Source organism: Polypterus senegalus, chromosome 16 (assembly GCF_016835505.1).
Source record: "Polypterus senegalus isolate Bchr_013 chromosome 16, ASM1683550v1, whole genome shotgun sequence".
Taxonomy (NCBI): Eukaryota; Metazoa; Chordata; class Cladistia; order Polypteriformes; family Polypteridae; genus Polypterus; species Polypterus senegalus.
Window position 1 is genome coordinate 98736710 of NC_053169.1, and position 19467 is coordinate 98756176.

Genomic DNA, 19467 nt, shown 5'->3' on the forward strand with positions numbered 1-19467 from the left:
GCGTTGTCCCCTGCCATCTCCCACAGTCCTTTTTATAGTCCTTGACCCGGAAGTGCTTCTCTCTCTGTCCATGTGACTGTTAACACTTCCGGGTCAGATAAAAAATTCCTTTTTTTTCAACCCGGAAGCACATCATTTCTTTTGTCCATGTGACTAGGACGTACTTCCAGGTTGTAGGGAAAACAATCGTTGTTCTTCCCTGCAGCGCCTTCTAGCGGCCCCCGTGGTATCCAGCAGTGCTGTGGATAAAAACTCCATTGTCCATAATTGCCTGCTGGCATTCGGGGCACCACCATGCTGTAGGGAGGGCTCCATCTGGTGGCCTGGGGGTATTGGCCGGGATGACTGGCCGGCCATATATCACAATATATATATACATACAGTGGAACCTCGAGATACCAGTTTAATTTGTTCCAGCACTGAGCTTGTATAGCGAATTTCTCATATCTAGAACAAACTTCCCCATTGAAAATAATGGGAATCCAGTTAATCCGTTCCGCACCCCCAAAAATATCAACATAAAAATCAATTTTTCTAACAAATAACACTGATAAATAATATATACAAGTGGAACCTCGGTTTGCAAGTAACTTGGTTTACGAGTTTTTTGCAAGACGACCTAAATTTTAAAATTAATTTTGACTTTATAAAACGAGCGATGTCTTGCAAAGCAAGTAGTATGGATACACTTTATCTGCTGAGCGTCATGTGATCATAACTGAGCTGATGGTTCTTCTCTCTCGTGCGCATCTCTCTGTCTCTCTCTCTCCTTATCTCTCTCGCTCCTCGCGTCTCTCTCTCTCTCTCCTTATCTCTCTCGCTCGCGCACACGTCTCTCTCTCTCCTTATCTCTCTCGCTCTTGATGTGGGAAACCCTTCCTCTGTAAGTGTTTCCCACCACAGCCATAAGCAGAAACACAATACAGCCAGCACACAGCCACTCTTTGCCTCTTCTTCTCTCTGCCTCCTCCGCTCTCCCTGGCAAGCTCAGTCCTCCACCTCTCAACCTGGACTCTCTGAATGAAGGCAACAGGCTGCTTTTATGTACTTCCGGTGGTCCGTTAGCGTGGTCCGGTGAGGCAAAGGCCCGGCAAAGTCAGGCTCCGCAGCACCCTCTGGTGGCACCGAAGGAAACCCAACAGGGCTGAGTGGGAAAACTCCAAAGTCCCATGATGCCTTGTGGGAATCTGAGGCACCACTGCAACCCAGGAGGGGCTGTCATCTAGTGATCTGCCCTACCACTATTAGGTGTGTCCCAGCCAGGTAAGGGTGCCGACCATCCCTCACAATATTTATAAGGAGAAGAGCGAATTTGCGAATCTTTCCATAAAAGTGTAAAACGCGAGAGAGACCGTACTGTACGCTTGGAGGAGCTTTCAGCTTTTCCGAAGTTCTTCAAAAACATTTTGTTTTTTCCACTTTTTTTTTTTTCTTTTTCTCTTCGTACACAGCTGTACGCCATGTCTAATACGTTTCCAACGCTGACCCTTAGCAAAACACTGTCATTTGGGGTCGATTCATAAATAGTAATATGATAATTTACGGCTCTGAACTGATAGTTTGCTTCCAGCTGTCCTGTGGTTCTCTGTATATTTGTCGTGTGTTCTCCTCTCAATGCTAAACATTCATTAGTCCTCCGACTGAATGTTTGGCTTAACTCCGCTCTATGAGCAGGTTCCAGCGTAATTATGGGGCAGATTCTTATTAAACTGCCAGTGACCTTAAGATGTCGACTACCACCCAATTTACTGAGGAGACGGAGCTGCAATATGCCTTGCGGTAGCACAACATCCTTAGGAGAGTGAACTGCATTTACTCAGACAATCTCACATGCCCCCCTCCGCCCCCAACTTTGCTTAAATGTTCCACGTATAGAATGTACGGCTTTCTGAAAAGATGAAATGAAGTACGTGGAACTCAATAACCGTCGTTCGGCAGCCGTTAGTAAAGTTTGCATGTTTCTTATTAAGACATTTTGATCGCAGCCATAGACGGAGCCTTAATTACTTCACTTATAGTTTTTAATTCACCACTAATTTTCAGTAACCTGCTGTTTTAATCTTCGGCTTATTTGAAAGAACATATGGAAAGCAGCAAGAGAGCCGCTGCTGGCGTAATGAGCACTAGCATCTCCAGGTATTCAGGGCCAGCCAAGGCTCAAAATGGAGCCCCGACGGAATACAGTACGCCGTTCTTTGTGAACACTCGTGCTAGTGAGCCCCCGTGTTTTGTTTTGTATTAGCTTTGTTTATTTTCAGTTTATTTTAAGAATAAAAAACACGTGTTCTCTTTCTTTTTTTCATTACAGATTGCCTTGCGTGCCATCTGACTGAAATCCTAACAAGGGTCTCGGTAGCACCTGCCTAAATATTTCCTTACTAAACAAAAAAAAGTAATGAAGGGGCCCTCCATCTAACCAAGGTGCTTTATGTTCAAACCTGCCATTAAATAAAGCACAATAAGGGACACCCCTGTGTGGGGTTAATTGGGGGTTGGGGGGGGGTTCAACTCGCGCTTAAAGGTTAAAATCTAAGCAAATCAATGGAGACCTCATCATTAGCGTCTCCAATGCACTTTTCATTAAAACATATTGTGTAATACACGAATTAATAAAAGAAAAATTGCATTTGTCATTCCAACAGATGGCACCTCTATATAAAAGTCAATGCATGTGTGTGTGTGTATGTATGTTCCAGGATCACTTCTGAACGGCTGGAGTGATTTTCGTGAAACTTGGTACACATGTTTCTCATTGGTCGACCTTCTGGGTAAGGTGTGTGTGTGTGTGTGTGTGTGTGTGTGTGGGGGGGTGATCTTGCAGTCTTGTATGCACATAATCATCCAGCTGAAACTCGGAACGACCACCAGAGGGCAAACTGGAGGTGACTGCCAGCCTTCTGTATGTTTGAGCGCCAACACTGCGCCCCTGTTGCTTTTGAAATTAAATAGAGTTGGGCAGTTCCGAGCGTCAACTGGATGATAACATACGTGGGACAAGCACATTAGTGAGTCTTCATTATTTGTTAATTTATTTTTATAGTTGTTTTTTTTTTTTTATTATATTTTTCTCAAAAAATAAAAAAACCCACTTTATTTTCCTCATGGGCAATGCTGGGTATTTCAGCTAGTATAAAATATAATGCATTATTATGAATGTTTGTGATGCACCATTTGTTGGAATGACAAATGCTAGGCATTTTAGTACTACAAATAATTGTAATGCGCCACCTGTTGGAATATCAAAGACATATGAAAGAAGGTATTTAGTTAAAAAAAGGTAGTTTTTAGACAATGGGACTGCAGTTGGAGTAATTGTGTCTGAGATTTAGGGATTGGTAAAGCCTCTAGTGACCACAAGATATCTGGTGTGTACAAACAGTAAACACAAATGTATTTATAAATATGTATGCACTAGTTGTGCCTCCTGTCTAAAATGGGTTGAAATCTAAGAAGTCCACGTAATCCTCATCATATTCATTCTTAACGTTTGCAGTCATTCACTATCTATTGAAATGTATTTTATAGAGCATGTACTAATAAATTGCATTACATTTGTCATTCCAACAGATGTAGTAATAAAACGCTTTATTAAAAATGTTTGTAGTTCACCATATGTTGGAATGACAATACAATGTGCATGTCTCTGTTAAATGGTATTCGGTATGGGATTTGCCAAAGCCATGTTAATGTTTGTGATGGGCTATCCATTGGAATGACAAATCCAATGCATTTTATTACTGTAAATGTTTGTGATGCGCCATCTGTTGGAATGACAAATGCAATGCATTTTATTACTATGTTTGTGATGCGCCATCTGTTGGAATGACAAATGCAATGCATTTGTCTCTGTTAAATAGTATTTGGTATGGGATTCTCAAAAGCCGTGTTGCTGTTTGTGATGCACTATTTGTTGGAATGACAAATGCAATGCATTTTATTACTATAAATGTTTGTGATGCGCCATCTGGTGGAATGACAAACGCAATGTGTTTGTCTCTGTTAAACAGCATTTAGAATGGGATTCACAATAGCTGTATTATTGTTTGTAATATGCTATGTATTGGAATGACAAATGCAATGCATTTTATTACTACAAATGTCTGTGATGTGCAATCTGTAGGAATGACACATGCACTGTGCATGTCTCTGTTAAATGGCATTTGGTAATGGATTCTCAAAAGCCGTGTTGCTGTTTGTGATGCACTATTTGTTGGAATGACAAATGCAATGCATTTTATTACTACAAATGTTTGTGATGCGCCATCTGTTAGAATGAAAGAGACATAGCAACCGAATGGACACACAGACACAAAGTTACCTGTCCATTTATTAATGTGGTTTTATGTGTGTGTGTATTTACTTTAAATATCCATCTCAAAGTCATATCTGATGTATTCTCTTTCAAGGTGAGGTGGGAACAACTGTTCTTGAATGAGACATTCAAGGATCTGAGGATCTTGTTCACAAGTGACGTTGAAAGAGAAAGTGAGATGGCGAAGTGGACTGAAGTGGCATGAAGTGAGCAAAAAGAATGAGATTGTGAGTACAAGCGGAAGAATGAGGTTTCTTTGCAGGGTGGCTGAGTTGAAACTTCATGATAGGAGGAGAAGTTCAGCATTTCAGGAGAGCCTCCGAGTAGAGTCACGGCTCCACCAGATCAAGAAGAGCCAGTTGAGGTGCAGTGGGCCTGTCATAAGGAAAATTCCAGGCAGGTCCTCCTAGAGCTGCTCCAGTCAAGTCCCATTTGACACTTGGACATGCCAGAGGGATTATATCTCTCGGCTGGCTTGGGAACGGTAGAGCTGGAATCTGAAGCTGGCGACAAGAAAGTCTGGGCTGACCGGTTTGGCCTGCTGCCACCGTGACCCTCAGCAGGAAAAGCAGTTTTCAAAAATGCGATGAGATGAGAGGAGACAATGATTGGGCGTGGGAGTCAAACCCAAGACAGTGATACTATCCCTAGTTGCACCATCCTTCTTGCCTCTGCATTCTTGTATGTACCATAACTTGCTTTGTTATTTGATGAATAATAATAATGGATGAAACCATGGATGAATAATCATCATCATCATCAGTTTGTTCACATTTACTTTTGCAGTTAACTGACCTGAGAATATTTTCAGTTGGATTTTATTTTCATGGTCCCACTATGTCAGAAGAAGATTGAAGTTTCTATCTCCTTTGAACTTTCTGATGAACCTGATGATTTGATTTTTTCCCTTCTCTTTTTTCCATCCATCCATTGTGGTGGACAGCCGGGCATCTGTTCCATGGGCAGCTCAATACCTCCCCCGGGACGCTTGGTGGCAGCCTCCCCGGCAGGCGGGGATCCCCCAGCCTGTCGCATGGCTCCATGGGAGATGGAGTTCTCCACAGCCTGGTTGGGGGCTCGGATGGCCACTAGGGGGAGCTGCATGGAATCAGCAGCACGGCTGCACGAATCTTCAGCCCCACCCAGAAGTGCAATTAGGACCTGGTGGTCAAGCACCTGGAATGCTACCAGGTGGGCTTTAAAAGGGGCCAGCGTCGGGAGGAGGAGGACTAAGCTTCAGGAGGAGTGGTGGTAGAGGAGAGAAAAAGATTGTTTTGGTGTTGCAGGTGTGTTTTGGGACGGTGTATTGCCTGTGGGTCACGGGGAAGACGTGCGCCCACGGGTGAAGAGAAATAAAAGTTTGTTTATTGTTATACGGCCTCCGCGTCCATCTGTGTCGGGTCAGGCGCCTATATAGCACCTTTGTTACACCATCCATTGTCTGAACCAGACATTCCTCAGTCTGGTTTTAAATCTGCACAGAACCTGCCATGAGCCACAGTATCTCCTAAATCTTCTGATGTTTCTGTTCATTGACACTAATAGATGAATAAAAACCGAAATACTAGAAACTGGCTTTAGGCACTGCTGCTTTATGTAAGCAAAACTTTGAGCCACTGACCCAGAAATTTCGAAAAAAAAAAACGATATACAAAAAGGAAGGCCAACGATAAGCAATGCTTCATTTCTAAAAGGAACATTAGATTAGAAGAAATTGATTCAATTAACAGCTCAACTTTGGGAGAGGTTACATAAACATGTCTGCAGTGACTCTGAAACAGTTTTGCTTCTGTATAAAGTCTGTCAACTGCGTTTACACAGGAACTTCACTGGAGCTTGCGAATGAAAAGGTCACAAAGCAGTCTGTGCGCCCCACTTGGGAAGGAGCAGCCGTTTCCTACAAACTCATGAAAAATGAAAGACGCGGCATGCCAGAGCTGTAACTGTTGAACTGCGGTGCGCGTAGACTTCTGAGAACAAGCTTGTTGTGAACAAGTTAGAGAACCGCGGCCCACCGCATAGCGTTCAGGTGCATTCTGGGACATCACTTCATCATCATATCTCATTTTTACTTCCAATTTTTCCTTTTTTTTCTTTCTGTTCCCAGCTATTTGTGGAACCCCTAGACCTGAAAGACTCATTTTAAGACCAGATTTTCACGAGTAAACCAATAAGATTCTTCATCAAAAGGAGGCCATATCAACGGACCCCCTTATGGGATGCAAGCTGTCAAAGTTACTCCTTTTCACACAACTTCAAAGCGTATATACGGCGCGTGGAGTGTCCTTTTATGGCATTTCTCACACGCTGACCATGAATATAACAATATTTATGACATCACCGGTGGTCCTAGCCCTCTAAGAGCCCCTCCCAGAAGGTTAAAATGACAACTTTCAAACATAGGCATGTGGGGTATTGTTTTAGACTATTTCAAGTTTGGTGATTATGAATATGATGTTATTTTAGATTTTTGATCCTCTATTTGGGACCTAGCCCCCCCCCCCATGGACCACTAACACAACGTGTAAACTGACAAATTACTATTATAATGGAGACTTTAAATGTTTAAATTGAAGCACACATTTTACGATTTCAAATATTTTCCTTTATTATGTTCTTCTACCTCATGAAGTAAATGATTTCATTTCTCATAAACAACCTCAATCAGTGCAGCGTATGCTAATTCAGACGTTTTGCTTTTGTTTTTTGGTGTTCGGTTCTTGGATTATGTATTGGACTCGTGGTTCCTCTCACTTAAAGGGATTTTTTTTTTGGTCATATTTTAGGATATGTGCAACCTTTTAAAGCACTTTCTACTCTCATCCCAAATGACTGGTGTCTTGCAATTGGAAACGGTCGATTCAGAAAGTGTACAATTGGTAAGGTGGCATAGACATAGACATGCAAACGCCACACACGTAGTGAGATGGCAGAAGATTTGAACCCGAGACACTGGATGTATAAGACAGCAGCACCAGTCACAGCACCACAAGGATATAGTTATTACATGTATACATCTGTGTATGCACAATATACAGAGATAAAAATATGTATATATATAGTCATATATATTAATATAAAGTTTTATATGTATATAAATTACATACACATTAAAGTTCATGTGTGAGAAAATGCAGGCGTCCAAATACTTTTGTCAATATAGTGTACATGCACAGTATAGATAGATAGATAGATAGATAGATAGATAGATAGATAGATAGATAGATAGATAGATAGATATAAATATACATATTAAAGTCATATATTTAGTAATATAAAGTTTTATATGTATATACATTTAATATTAAAGTTCATGTGTGAGTAAATGCAGGGGTTTAAATACTTTTGTCAATATGATGTACATGTACATTATATATATATATATACAGGATACATAGATAGACAGACAGACAGACAGACAGACAAACAGATAGATAGATAGATAGATAGATAGATAGATAGATAGATAGATAGATAGATAGATAGATAGATAGATGGCATAGTGGGCATGATTCGATAGATAGATAGATAGATAGATAGATAGATAGATAGATAGATAGATAGATAGATAGATAGATAGATAGATAGATGGTGTAGTTGGCAGGATTCGATAGATAGATTGATAGATAGTAAAGGCACTATATAATAGATAGATAGATAGACAGACAGCCCGTCATGCAGAACAGGACCCAAGAATGAAATTAAGAAGCTCCGTCACATGTCGCCAGTTCACAGCTAACCATTAAAAAGAATGTCTTGAAGATGAGGAAGTAAAACTGTAATGTTCAGAGTACCCCCTATCCATCCCCAATATAGATTAAGGCAGATCATGCAAACTCCACACAGATGACTAACTTTCCTGTGCTTTGCACCCAATGCACACACAGACATGGGCAGACCATGCAAACTCTGTCTCGGTTTTAGGGGATTTGAACCGAAGGTGCTGCCCTGGGGTGACTGTGCCACCGTGCCACCCAAGGTGTAGTAATTAGTCAGGGGTAATTGCTTCAGTCTCAGAAGGAGCCGTGCCATTCCGACCAGAGGTTGAAAGGAGAGCCCAATTCTTCTGTCGACTGGAAGCGTCTCCCTCTGTGTAAGTCTATTCTCGTTTTATTGACTTGTTTGTTCCCCCGTTCCGTTTTAGTTTTCTTTAACGCGCGTTTTATTTGACTTGGCTCCTGCTGCGCGGGTTCGTTTTCTTTTTCTTTTTTTTCTCCCCTCTGCATATCTGTGTGCCTTGTGGTTGTCTTAATGAGAACAAAAGGCATTTTTCCTTTATAATAAACAGGTGTCTGCAGCCAGTGCCCACTGATATAAAGAGCTGATTATTCGTCTGCGAGAAATGGTTTTGGGCCCTGTAACTTATGCTCTTACTTAGCTAGAGAGGGTACTTAAAACTGTTTATAGCATAAAGGGAATATTGTTGTCTTTATCTCCTGGCAATACGACTGATTCAATGGCTCATATTGTGGTCAGCAGTCTGGATTCTGCTGGCTTTCATATTTACCAACGTCTACATTAATGCATTGTTCAAGTTTCAGCAGGCAGCCGTCTTTGCCTCCATGTGAAGCTCCGGCGTACAAATGTGTGTTGTGCTTTGTATGGAAACCAAAGACTTATTTAGGCACATTTTCTTTATTTTTATAATTAATAAGACCACACTCACCTTATAAAACTTTATTAGTTAAATAAAAGAAAAAGGGAAGAAATAAGACATTCATAAACTGTGAACTATAATGGGGAGGTGCCAGGCAGGAAATGAGCAAAGAGAAGAACCCATCATGGAGAAAAAAAGAAAAAGACCCCACTAATGGCACTGAAACGTCTTTAGGTCCCGAGCGGATCCATGATGTGGTGGGCTGTGTGCCCCTCAAGTAATTAAGCTGTGGGCACTAGTTTAGTGAACCGTTTATAGTGGAGTGGGCAGAAGCCATTTGAGCTGCTATGGGCCATTGGGGCACAGCTGAGGGCTCCGGTATTGCCGCATGTTTAATTGGGCACACAGAGCTTGTGCCCCCTGGTATGCATGGCCCTTGCACTCTGCCTGACGTCTCATTACTTGTGCCACCCAGAGCCCATTGAGCAGTGTATTGGACTCAGTACTTGTGTCGCTAGATACCCTGGCCATTGGACAGTGCATTGGGGCACAGTATTTGTGTCACCCCGAATGCCAGGCCCTTTGACTGTGTATTGGGGCTCATTACTTGTGCCACCGGATGAATTCCTGAAACTCGTACTGCGTATTGGACTCTGTGCTTGTGTTGCCAGGTACCCTGGTTATTGGACTTGTACCAGCAGGCGTTTCGGAGTCTTGAACTGTGTATTGAGCGTGGCTATTTGTGCCAAACAGGTATGCCTTGTCCTTGGACTGTTCACTGGGGCTCTGTACTTGTGCCACCAGGTACCCTTGGTACAGGGTATAGGGACTCATTACTTATGCCACCAGGTATGTCTGCCCTTAGAATGTGTATGGGGTCTGATTACTTGTGCCACCAGGTACCCTTGCCCTTAGATAGTGCATTGAAGCTCAGCATTTGGACAAGGTATAGGAAGTCATTATTTGTGCTGCCTGGTATCCTGGTCTTTGGACCATCTCTCTATTATCAAAAAAAATCCTGGGAGAGAAAGACGGGAGACGAGACGTGATCTTCGTGTTAAGATCATGGAAGACACCTAAAAGACCCGTGAGATGAAAGAGATTGGCCACGGAGACCTTAAACATTTGACTTTATGCCAAGAGATTGACCCAGGACCGTCTCATGATGATGTGGAACGTGAGATTCTTGCAAGACGCGCTCTACTTACAACCAAATAAGAGCACGGGCAGCAAAACACCCAGTCTTATAAATGCTTTGAGCAGACACAGATCCAGGGCCCTCAGCGCATACAAAGCGTAGAAGGACAATACGTTATAAGGGAAACGTAGACAACTAAGCTAAGAAGAAAGCAGAGCGGAGAAAACAGACTCAAAAGCGTTGGAGAGAAAAAAAGAATAATCTTGGTGCAAATTCAGAAAATAAGGAAAATAATTATCAGTCCGGAACAAGTGGAGTTGAAACAAAAGGAGGTCCAGTCGGGCTCAGAAATAAAAGACAAAGAGTAAAAGACAAAGTAGAGCTTCATAAAGACATTCACAAACGTTGGCGCTAAACACATGCAGAGCAGGTTAGAGATTATGAAAGCAGTGGAATTCGAAAGGCTCAAAAAAAAACAGCGCGATACACATGTGGAGAAAGTTAAAGAATATGAAAGTAGGAAAATTAGAAAGTATAAAAAACAGAAAGTAAAGATCGCAGTAGCGCAAACAAATGGAAATTATTACTCGAAAAAAGGGAAAATAATCACCACGGAGCAGGTGTCATTGAAACAAAAGCAGGACAAAGCGAGGTCAGAAATAAAAGACAAAGAGTAGAAAACAAAGTAAAACATCATAAAGAGGTTAAAAAAACAAGGGGGCCAAACACATGCAGAGCAGGTTAGAGAAAATGAAAACCGGAATTCAAAAGACTCGTAGAAACACACGCAGAGCGAGATACAGAATATGAAAGCAGAAAAAAATAAAAGTGTCAAAAAAAAAAGTAAAGATCGCATTAGCGCAAACAAAGAGAAATTCTTATTCGGAGAAATAACGGAAAGGCGAATAGAGATCAAATATACGGACACAGGTGAGATGTCAGAAGGATGGAAATATTGTAAGGCTTTGAAGTTTAAGTCAAGAGAATTTCAAAAACGGAGTTTACCTCACATGCATTTATTGGTTAGTTTGCAAAAAAACGATTAGCTGATGATGATGATGAAGATCGTTTTGTCTCCGCTGAAATTCCAAACAGAGAAACCTGTCCTGAATTAGGGTACAAAGTCAATAAACACGTCTTACTGACCTCATTATAAAGATTCAGCATATTGGGACTTGAAAGATTCCAAACATTGTTTTTACAGAAGTTCTGAAATAAAAGTGAAACTAATGAAATAACAACAAGAAAATAAAATCTTAAAAGTGTGTATCTGGAAAACCAAACACAGGGGTTGGTGGGCGAAGCCCCCTAGTCTATTAAAAAAATTGTTACTTGTGCCACCAGGTATGTCTGCCCTTCTACTGTGCATTGGGGCTCAGTAGTTGTGCTGTCAGGTACCCTGGCCAATGGACATTTTGTATTAGATCTCATTCCTTGTGCCATCAGGAATGCCTGACCCTTGGACTTTGTATTGGGGTTCATTACTTGTGCCACCGGGTGAATTCCTGAAACACGGACTGTGTATTGGACTCTGTGCTTGTGTCGCCAGGTACCCAGGTATCCCGGAATCTTGGACTGTGTATTGAGCTCAGTTATTTGTGCCAACAGGTATGTCTTGTCCTTGGACTGTTCATTGGCGTTTATTACGTGTGCCACCAGGTACCCTGGTTATTGGACAGGGTATAGGGACTCATTACTTGTGCCACCAGGTATGTCTGCCCTTAGACTATGTATGGGGTCTCATTGCTTGTGTCAGGTACCCTGGGCGTTGCACAGTGTTTTGGGTTATACCAACACATAAGCCTGACCCCTGGAGTGCTCATTGAGGCTCATTACTTGTGCCACCAGGTACCCAGGCCATTGGACCATGTACTGGAACTCATTATGTTTGGCACCAGGTATTCCTGAACCTGAATATATATATATTGAGCTCAGTATTTGTGCTGCCAGGTACCTTAGCCACTGGACCACGTATTGAAACTCATTTCTTGGTGCCACCAGGGATGTCTGCCATTGTACTGTGCATTGGGGTTCAGTGCCTGTGCTAACAGGTATACTTGAACCTTGAAGTAGGTACTTGGCTCAGTATTTGTGCCATCAGGTACCCTGGCCACTGGGCAGTGTATACGAACTTATTGCTTGTGTCACAAGATATGTCTGCCCTTTGACTGTGTATTGAGACACATTACTTGTGCCTCCTGGTAAGTCTTCCTTGGACTGTGTATTGGGGCTCATTACTTGTGCCCATCAGGTATCCTGATCATTGGGCATTTTGTATTGGAGCTCATTACTTGTGCTGCAAGGTACCCTGGCCCTTGGACTCTGTATTGAGGCTCATTGCTTGTGCCAACAGGTATCCAGGCCATTGGACCAGGTACTGGAACTTCCACCAGTTATAACTGAACCTTAACCTGTGTGATGGGCTCAGTATTTGTGCCACCAGGTACCCAGGCCATCAGACGGTGTATTGGAGCTCCTTACTTGTGCCAACACATATGCATAGCCCTCGGACTGTGGATTGGGGTTCGGTAGTTGTGCTACGCATGAAGTGTTTCTGGCCCTTGGATTGTTCATTGGGGCTCAGTACTTGAGTCGCCAGGTACGTCAGGACCTTTGGGGCTTATTACTCGTGCCACCGCTTGGCCTGACCCTTTGAGTGTGTATTGGGCCTCAGTACTTGTGTCACCATCTTTTTTTCTGGCACTTAGACTGGGCGTTCAAGGTCCTGACTTGTGCCACCACATATGTCTAGCCCTTGGAATGTACATTGGAGCTCATGACTTGTGCCACCATATCTGCCCAGCCCTGGGATTGGCGTATTGGAGGCATGGAGAGGCAGCGCCATTAAGGAGGACAGTCGGGCCGTCGGCTCAACTGGTGGGAGTGCATTTTGGGCCACACGGAGGAGACAATGAACAAGTAAAAGACTGAAGGTGGGTGGTGGGCTACGTTTGTATTTTGGGATGGTGGGAAAGGGGAGGAGCCACCCAAACCCTCATCGACAGGGTCCTAAACTTAAATAACGAACCCCAGTGAGACAGCTAGGGGTTTCTGGCTTGTTAATGCTGTTATAACTTATGGTCAGTCATTAGTTGTTCCCGGAATGGGGTTCGCAAATAAGTAAATTAATTTATTCATAAATAATTAATAATTAATGTAGACCTATTTCCAATTTGATATTAAAGTGTTTATCTGTTGAATTATTTACTGTGCGTCAATGTCCTATAATAACATAAAATGAAATAAAATGTCATATACGGTACATTAAAGCTTTTTTTTAAATACTGTACACGAGAGACGCCAGGCATACAAGCGATTTGCCTCTTTGTTTTTATTTTCTGTAAGACTCCGTATAAAGCATTGGATCCGGTCCAGTCCATTATTGAAAACACAGTGAAGTTGTTTTTTCGTAATACGCCGTGACAGACTGTATCAAATGATTTGGATAAGTCAATAAAAGCGCCAAGTTTATTGTAATTATTGTCATATGTTCTCGCCGTTTTGTCTGCTAATTGGGTAAGTGCCAGTAAAATTGAATGGTTTTATTTCTTTTTTTTCCCCCTAAATTCAGTTCAGTTATAATTATTTTTTTTTTCCTATTTTGGTCACACATTTACCAACAAGAGAAAATTCTCACGAAACGCACGCTAACGTTCCATAAGAACGGAGAGTTCCTGATCGACTGCCTGTGTCTTCATTTCTTTCTCTTTTTTGTCCAGCATGCCACTGAAATAATAGTAATGATAATAATAAAATAGCAATAAAAAAAATAACCGTTATTTGCGTAAACCTGACACTGGAAAGGCCAAGTCTGTCGTGATTTTGGCTTGAAAATTGACGTTTTGTAACTTTTTCCTTATAGGGAAGCCATATTGGGTGCCGTTGTCATGGTTACGTCCCGCGTTTCTAGGAGGCGTGGTCTCCAGGGTCGTAAACGCCATAAAAAGGTCAGCCTTGTGCTCCGAGCGGATAAAATCTTTGTTTACATTTGTCACCTTTCGCGCGATTCCTTTTCTCGTCTTGCCTGGTTTGCGTGTTTTCTGACTTTGAATTTTGCCTCTCGTCTGGGTTATTCGGTCGCTTCGGTTTATTTTTATTTCCCTTTGCTTTGCCTTTTTAGCCAAGAGATCAGCGCCCTGTTTTTACCTGCCGAGTCTGGACAATGTCACATTGGACGACTTTCCCAGCATATTTTTCAATCGTAGCCCCCATTTACTGTATGTAATCTTAGCGAGGCAGTCGGCGGCGTGCTCCCGTGCAGCCAGTCACATGATGCGACGTGCCCAGCGACTCACTCCAACAAGTCCACAACTCGCCCCTCAGACAGGTTTGATTTCGTCTTTAGTCGTAGTGGTGGGCTCTGTGTGGACGAGAGCTGACATCCAATGAGCACTTGGCTCGAAACGCAATGCGTATAAAGCAGCGATAAGGAATAAGGAAGGCGGGCATTTTTAGGACCGACAAAGAGAAGAGAAAGCTCGCCTGCCTGATGTCTCTTGGTTTACCTACCACAAAAGAACCGAGAAACTAAAAACAAAGGGGGCAACTTTGTGGCACAACTCGCCTCACCTGTTAATCGGGAATACAGCCATAGGCTCTGCCAGGCAGTGTATTATTGGCTGGCAACAAAAGGGGGCAAGCATGGCTGTCCCTAAATGTGACATGCACTGCTGCATAAACTGACCCGGCCCAACAACAAAATCAGCAAGTGTGACGTTCCCAACGGCTAGAAGTCACGTGACGTGGCAGTACTCACCTCACCGCGCCACCTCAGCTCAACTTTAAATGACTTCTAAACGTCCATGCAGACGTCACAAACAAAAAAACAGCTACCTGCTCATCTCTAGGCCTGCAAAATTTAGGCTCTGATTAACCCGACAGGACCTTACTGTGTACTTCTTTAACTCTGTAAAATGGGACGTAATGTTAGCTGGAATCCGATGCCAAATAAAATCAGAGACAGGAACTCGTGCGCACCAGTGGGTAGCTATACATTTATTCTGAATGCATGGATCAGGGCCATGAGACTCCATGCCAAGTGCAGGTGGCATTGATTATGTGTCAATTACACAAATAATTGCAACTGGATTATTTTCCATTCTATGGTGCCAATAAAAACATCGGTAAATCTAATTAATCCCTACTTTCCCCATTTCTGAGTAAAAACCTTTTAGATTTATTTAATCAGTCTCTCTCTCTAGAAATACATATAAGTAGGTATTGTATTTACAGTCATGTGAAAAAGTAAGTGCGCCCCGTAAAATGTGTTTTCTGTTTTAATGTATGTGGACATGTGAAGATTTGATCGTCATTTGAACAGAAGGTGATGTGACTGAATTTGCAATCGTTTACTCAATGAAAAAAAATGGACAAAATTTGTTGGCACCCTTCCACGAAAAAAAGATGAATCCACAATTGTTTTCGGAAATAACTTAAAAGGTAATTGGCTCCTGTCCTTCGTGATGGGCGGCCGCAACCCTTACCCGGCCGGGACACCCAGAGTGTGGAAGGACCGGGGGGAGGGGGAGAGAGTATTTTCAGGATAGGGCCGATAGAGGGCAGCCAGCCCCCTTGGTTTCCAGCAGGGCCAGGAATCGCTGGTGTACAACACGAGCAACAAAATATGAGGTGAAGGGTCCACTCATTGCCATCCGGAACATATTATTTGAAATATTCCATCCAGCCTTCCATTTTCTAACCCGCTGAATCCGAATACAGGGTCACGGGGGTCTGCTGGAGCCAATCCCAGCCAACACAGGGCACAAGGCAGGAACCAATCCTGGGCAGGGTGCCAACCCACCGCAGGACACACACAAACACACCAAGCACACACACCAAGCACACACTAGGGCCAATTTAGAATCGCCAATCCACCTAACCTGCATGTCTTTGGATTGTAGGAGGAAACCGGAGCGTTCGGAGGAAACCCACGCAGACACGGGAAGAACATGCAAATTCCACGCAGGGAGGACCCGGGAAGCGAACCCGGGTCTCCTAACTGCGAGGCAGCAGCGCTACCACTGTGCCACCATGCCGCCCTTGAAATATTCCTCTGAGTCGAAACTCTAAAGCGAAGTCTGATTTTTGTTAAATACGGAATAAACACAGACAGGCAGGAGACAGGTTTTGCCACACTACACATGTTTATTTACAGTCTAAAGTGCCCAAAATACCAGTCAACACAACACCATTTAGTCCCTTCTTGTCGCCAGTCCTTCTGCCTCCACTCCTCCTCAGGTTTTGTCCTCTTCCTCCTGACTCCAGCTCTAGAATGGTGGGGACTGGCCCCCTTTTTATAGGGTACCCGGAAGGACTCCAGGTGCCCAACAAGCTTCCTCCGGCCACACTTCCACTACAAATAAGGCCCAAGTAAGGTCCATGAGGCCCCTGGCGGAGGCCGTGGGTTCCAAAAGGGTTGAGATTCTACACATCAGGCCCCCACTCCCGAACTGGGTTCTTGCCATTGGCTTACTTCATTTGTTTTGCCGCGTAAGCTGTCATTAAAGAAAGCTACGTCATTTTTCCTGTGTGATTTCTTACCGCCATATTGCCTTTTTATTTTATAACTATATAGATTCCGGTTATGTAACATGCCGCAATTAATAATAATAAATATAATAATAATAAAAATAATAAATAATCAAAGACTTTGTTAAATGGTGCAACTAAAACCACCTACAACTGAACACCAGCAAAACCAAGGAGCTGGTGGTGGATTTTAGGAGGTCCAGGCCCCTCATGGACCCCGTGATCATCAGAGGTGACTGTGCAGAGGGTGCAGACCTATAAATACCTGGGAGTGCAGCTGGATGATAAACTGGACTGGACTGCCAATACTGATGATCTGTGCAAGAGAGGACAGAGACGACTATACTTCATTAGAAGACTGGCGTCCTTCAACATCTGTAATAAGATGCTGCAGATGTTCTACCAGACGGTTGTGGTGAGCGTCCTCTTCTACGTCGTGGTGTGCTGGGGAGGCAGCATAAAGAAGAGGGACACCTCACGCCTGGGCAAACTGGTGAGGAAGGCAGGCTCTATTGTAGGCACGGAGCTGAACAGTTTGACATCCGTGGCAGAGCGACGGGCACTGAGCAGACTCCTGTCAATCATGGAGAATCCACTGAACAGGATCATCTCCAGACAGAGGAGCAGCTTCAGCGACAGACTGCTGTCACCGTCCTGCTCCACTGACAGACTGAGGAGACCCCACACTATGCGACTCTTCAATTCAACCCGTGCGGGGGGTAAAGGTTAATACTAGACAAGATCATAAACTGTTATACCTGCCTGGCACTCTCCACCTGGCATTTTTTAACTTGCGTTGCGTTTTTATTGCTCTTTAATTAATATTGTTTTTTATCAGTATGCAGCTGCTGGAGTATTGGAATTTCACCTTGGGGATTAATAAAGTATCTATCTATCTATCTATCTATCTATCTATCTATCTATCTATCTATCTATCAATTATAAAATAACTCATTCCCAGGGAGCTAACGCCCCCTGTTGGATACACACACATATAGAGAAGATCATACAAAACCCTTTGTGTGTCTGGCCAGGGTTTATGACGGGTTTTCCCCCTCGTGGTTATTTTTTTGTGAAGTGCACTTTGGGACTCTTAATACATAAAAGTGGGTCGGCGACTCCTTCTTGTGTTACACTTTTTGCTACGAGTCCTACATTTCTACGCCGATCCAAACCCTGAACTCTTGGGATGGCTGCTCACTAGACTACCTTCAGGGCTGTTTCTTGATAAATTTCAGTCGGGTTTTAGAACAAATCACAGCACAGAAACTGCACTCGTTAAAGTAGTAAATGACTTGCGGGTAAATGCAGACAGAGGCCATTTATCTGTTCTCATCCTCTTAGATCTGAGTGCTGCATTTGACACCATTGATCACAACATTCTTAGAAATCGCCTTAGTCAATGGGTGGGCCTCTCTGGCAGTGTCTTAAATTGGTTTGAATCCTACCTGACAGGGAGAAAATATTTTGTTAGTTGTGGGAATTACAACTCGAAGACACATGATATCCAATATGGTGTTCCACAAGGCTCTATCCTGGGTCCGCTGCTCTTCTCAATCTACATGCTTCCGTTAGGTCAGATTATCTCAGGGCACAACGTGAGCTACCACAGCTATGCTGATGACACACAGCTGTACTTATCAATAGCACCTGATGACCCCGATTCTATTGATTCACTAACACAATGTCTGACTTGTATCTCAGAATGGATGAATAGTAATTTTCTCAAGTTAAATAAAGAGAAAACTGAAATTTTAGTGATCAGCAATAATGGATACAATGAGGCTATTAGAAATAAACTGGATACATTAGGATTAAAAGTCAAGGCGGAGGTAAAAAGCTTAGGGGTGATTGTTGACTGTAATCTGAATTTTAAATCACATATTAATCAGATCACTAGGACAGCATTTTTCACTTAAGAAACATAAGTAAAGTTAGACCTCTTATATCACTGAAAGATGCTGAGAAATTAGTTCACGCGTTTGTTTTCAGTCGACTAGATTACTGTAACGCACTCCTCTCTGGACCACCCAAAAAAGACATAAATCACTTGCAACGAGTGCAGAATGCAGCTGCTAGAATCCTAACTGGGAAAAGAAAATCTGAGCACATTTCTCCAGTTTTGATGTCACTACACTGGTTACCTGTGTCATTCAGGATTGACTTTAAAATTCTGCTTATGGTTTATAAAGCCTTAAATAATCTGCCCCATCTTATATATCGGAATGTCTGACACCTTATATTCCAAATCGTAACCTCAGATCCTCAAATGAGTGTCTCCTTAGAATTCCAAGAACAAAACTTAAAAGAAGTGGTGAGGCGGCAGGCGCCTTCTGCTGTTATGCACCTCAAATCTGGAATAGCCTGCCAATAGGAATTCACCAGGCTGATACAGTAGAGCAGTTTAAAAAACTGCTGAAAACACATGACTTTAACATGGCCTTTCTATAACTTCATTTTAATCGTAATTTAACTTAATCCTGATACTCTGTATGTTCAATTCATCATAACAACTATTCATGGTGGCTCTAAAATCGGTACTGACCCCTACTCTCTTTTCTGTTTCTTTTTCCGGTTTCTTTGTGGTGGTGGCCTGCGCCACCTCCACCTACTCAAAGCTTCATGATGCTCCAACAATGATGGACGGATTAAAAGGAAGAAGTCTACGTGACCATCATCATCATTCAAGCCCTTCCGTGAGAACCCTAAATCCAAAGAGGACTGTTTCATTTATGTTAGGTAGAATGCCCAGAGGGGACTGGGTGGTCTCATGGTCTGGAATCCCTACAGATTGTATTTTTTCTCCAGCCGTCTGGAGTTTTTTTGTTTTTCTGTCCCCCCTGGCCATTGAACCTTACTCTTATTCAATGTTAATGTTGATTTATTTTTTAT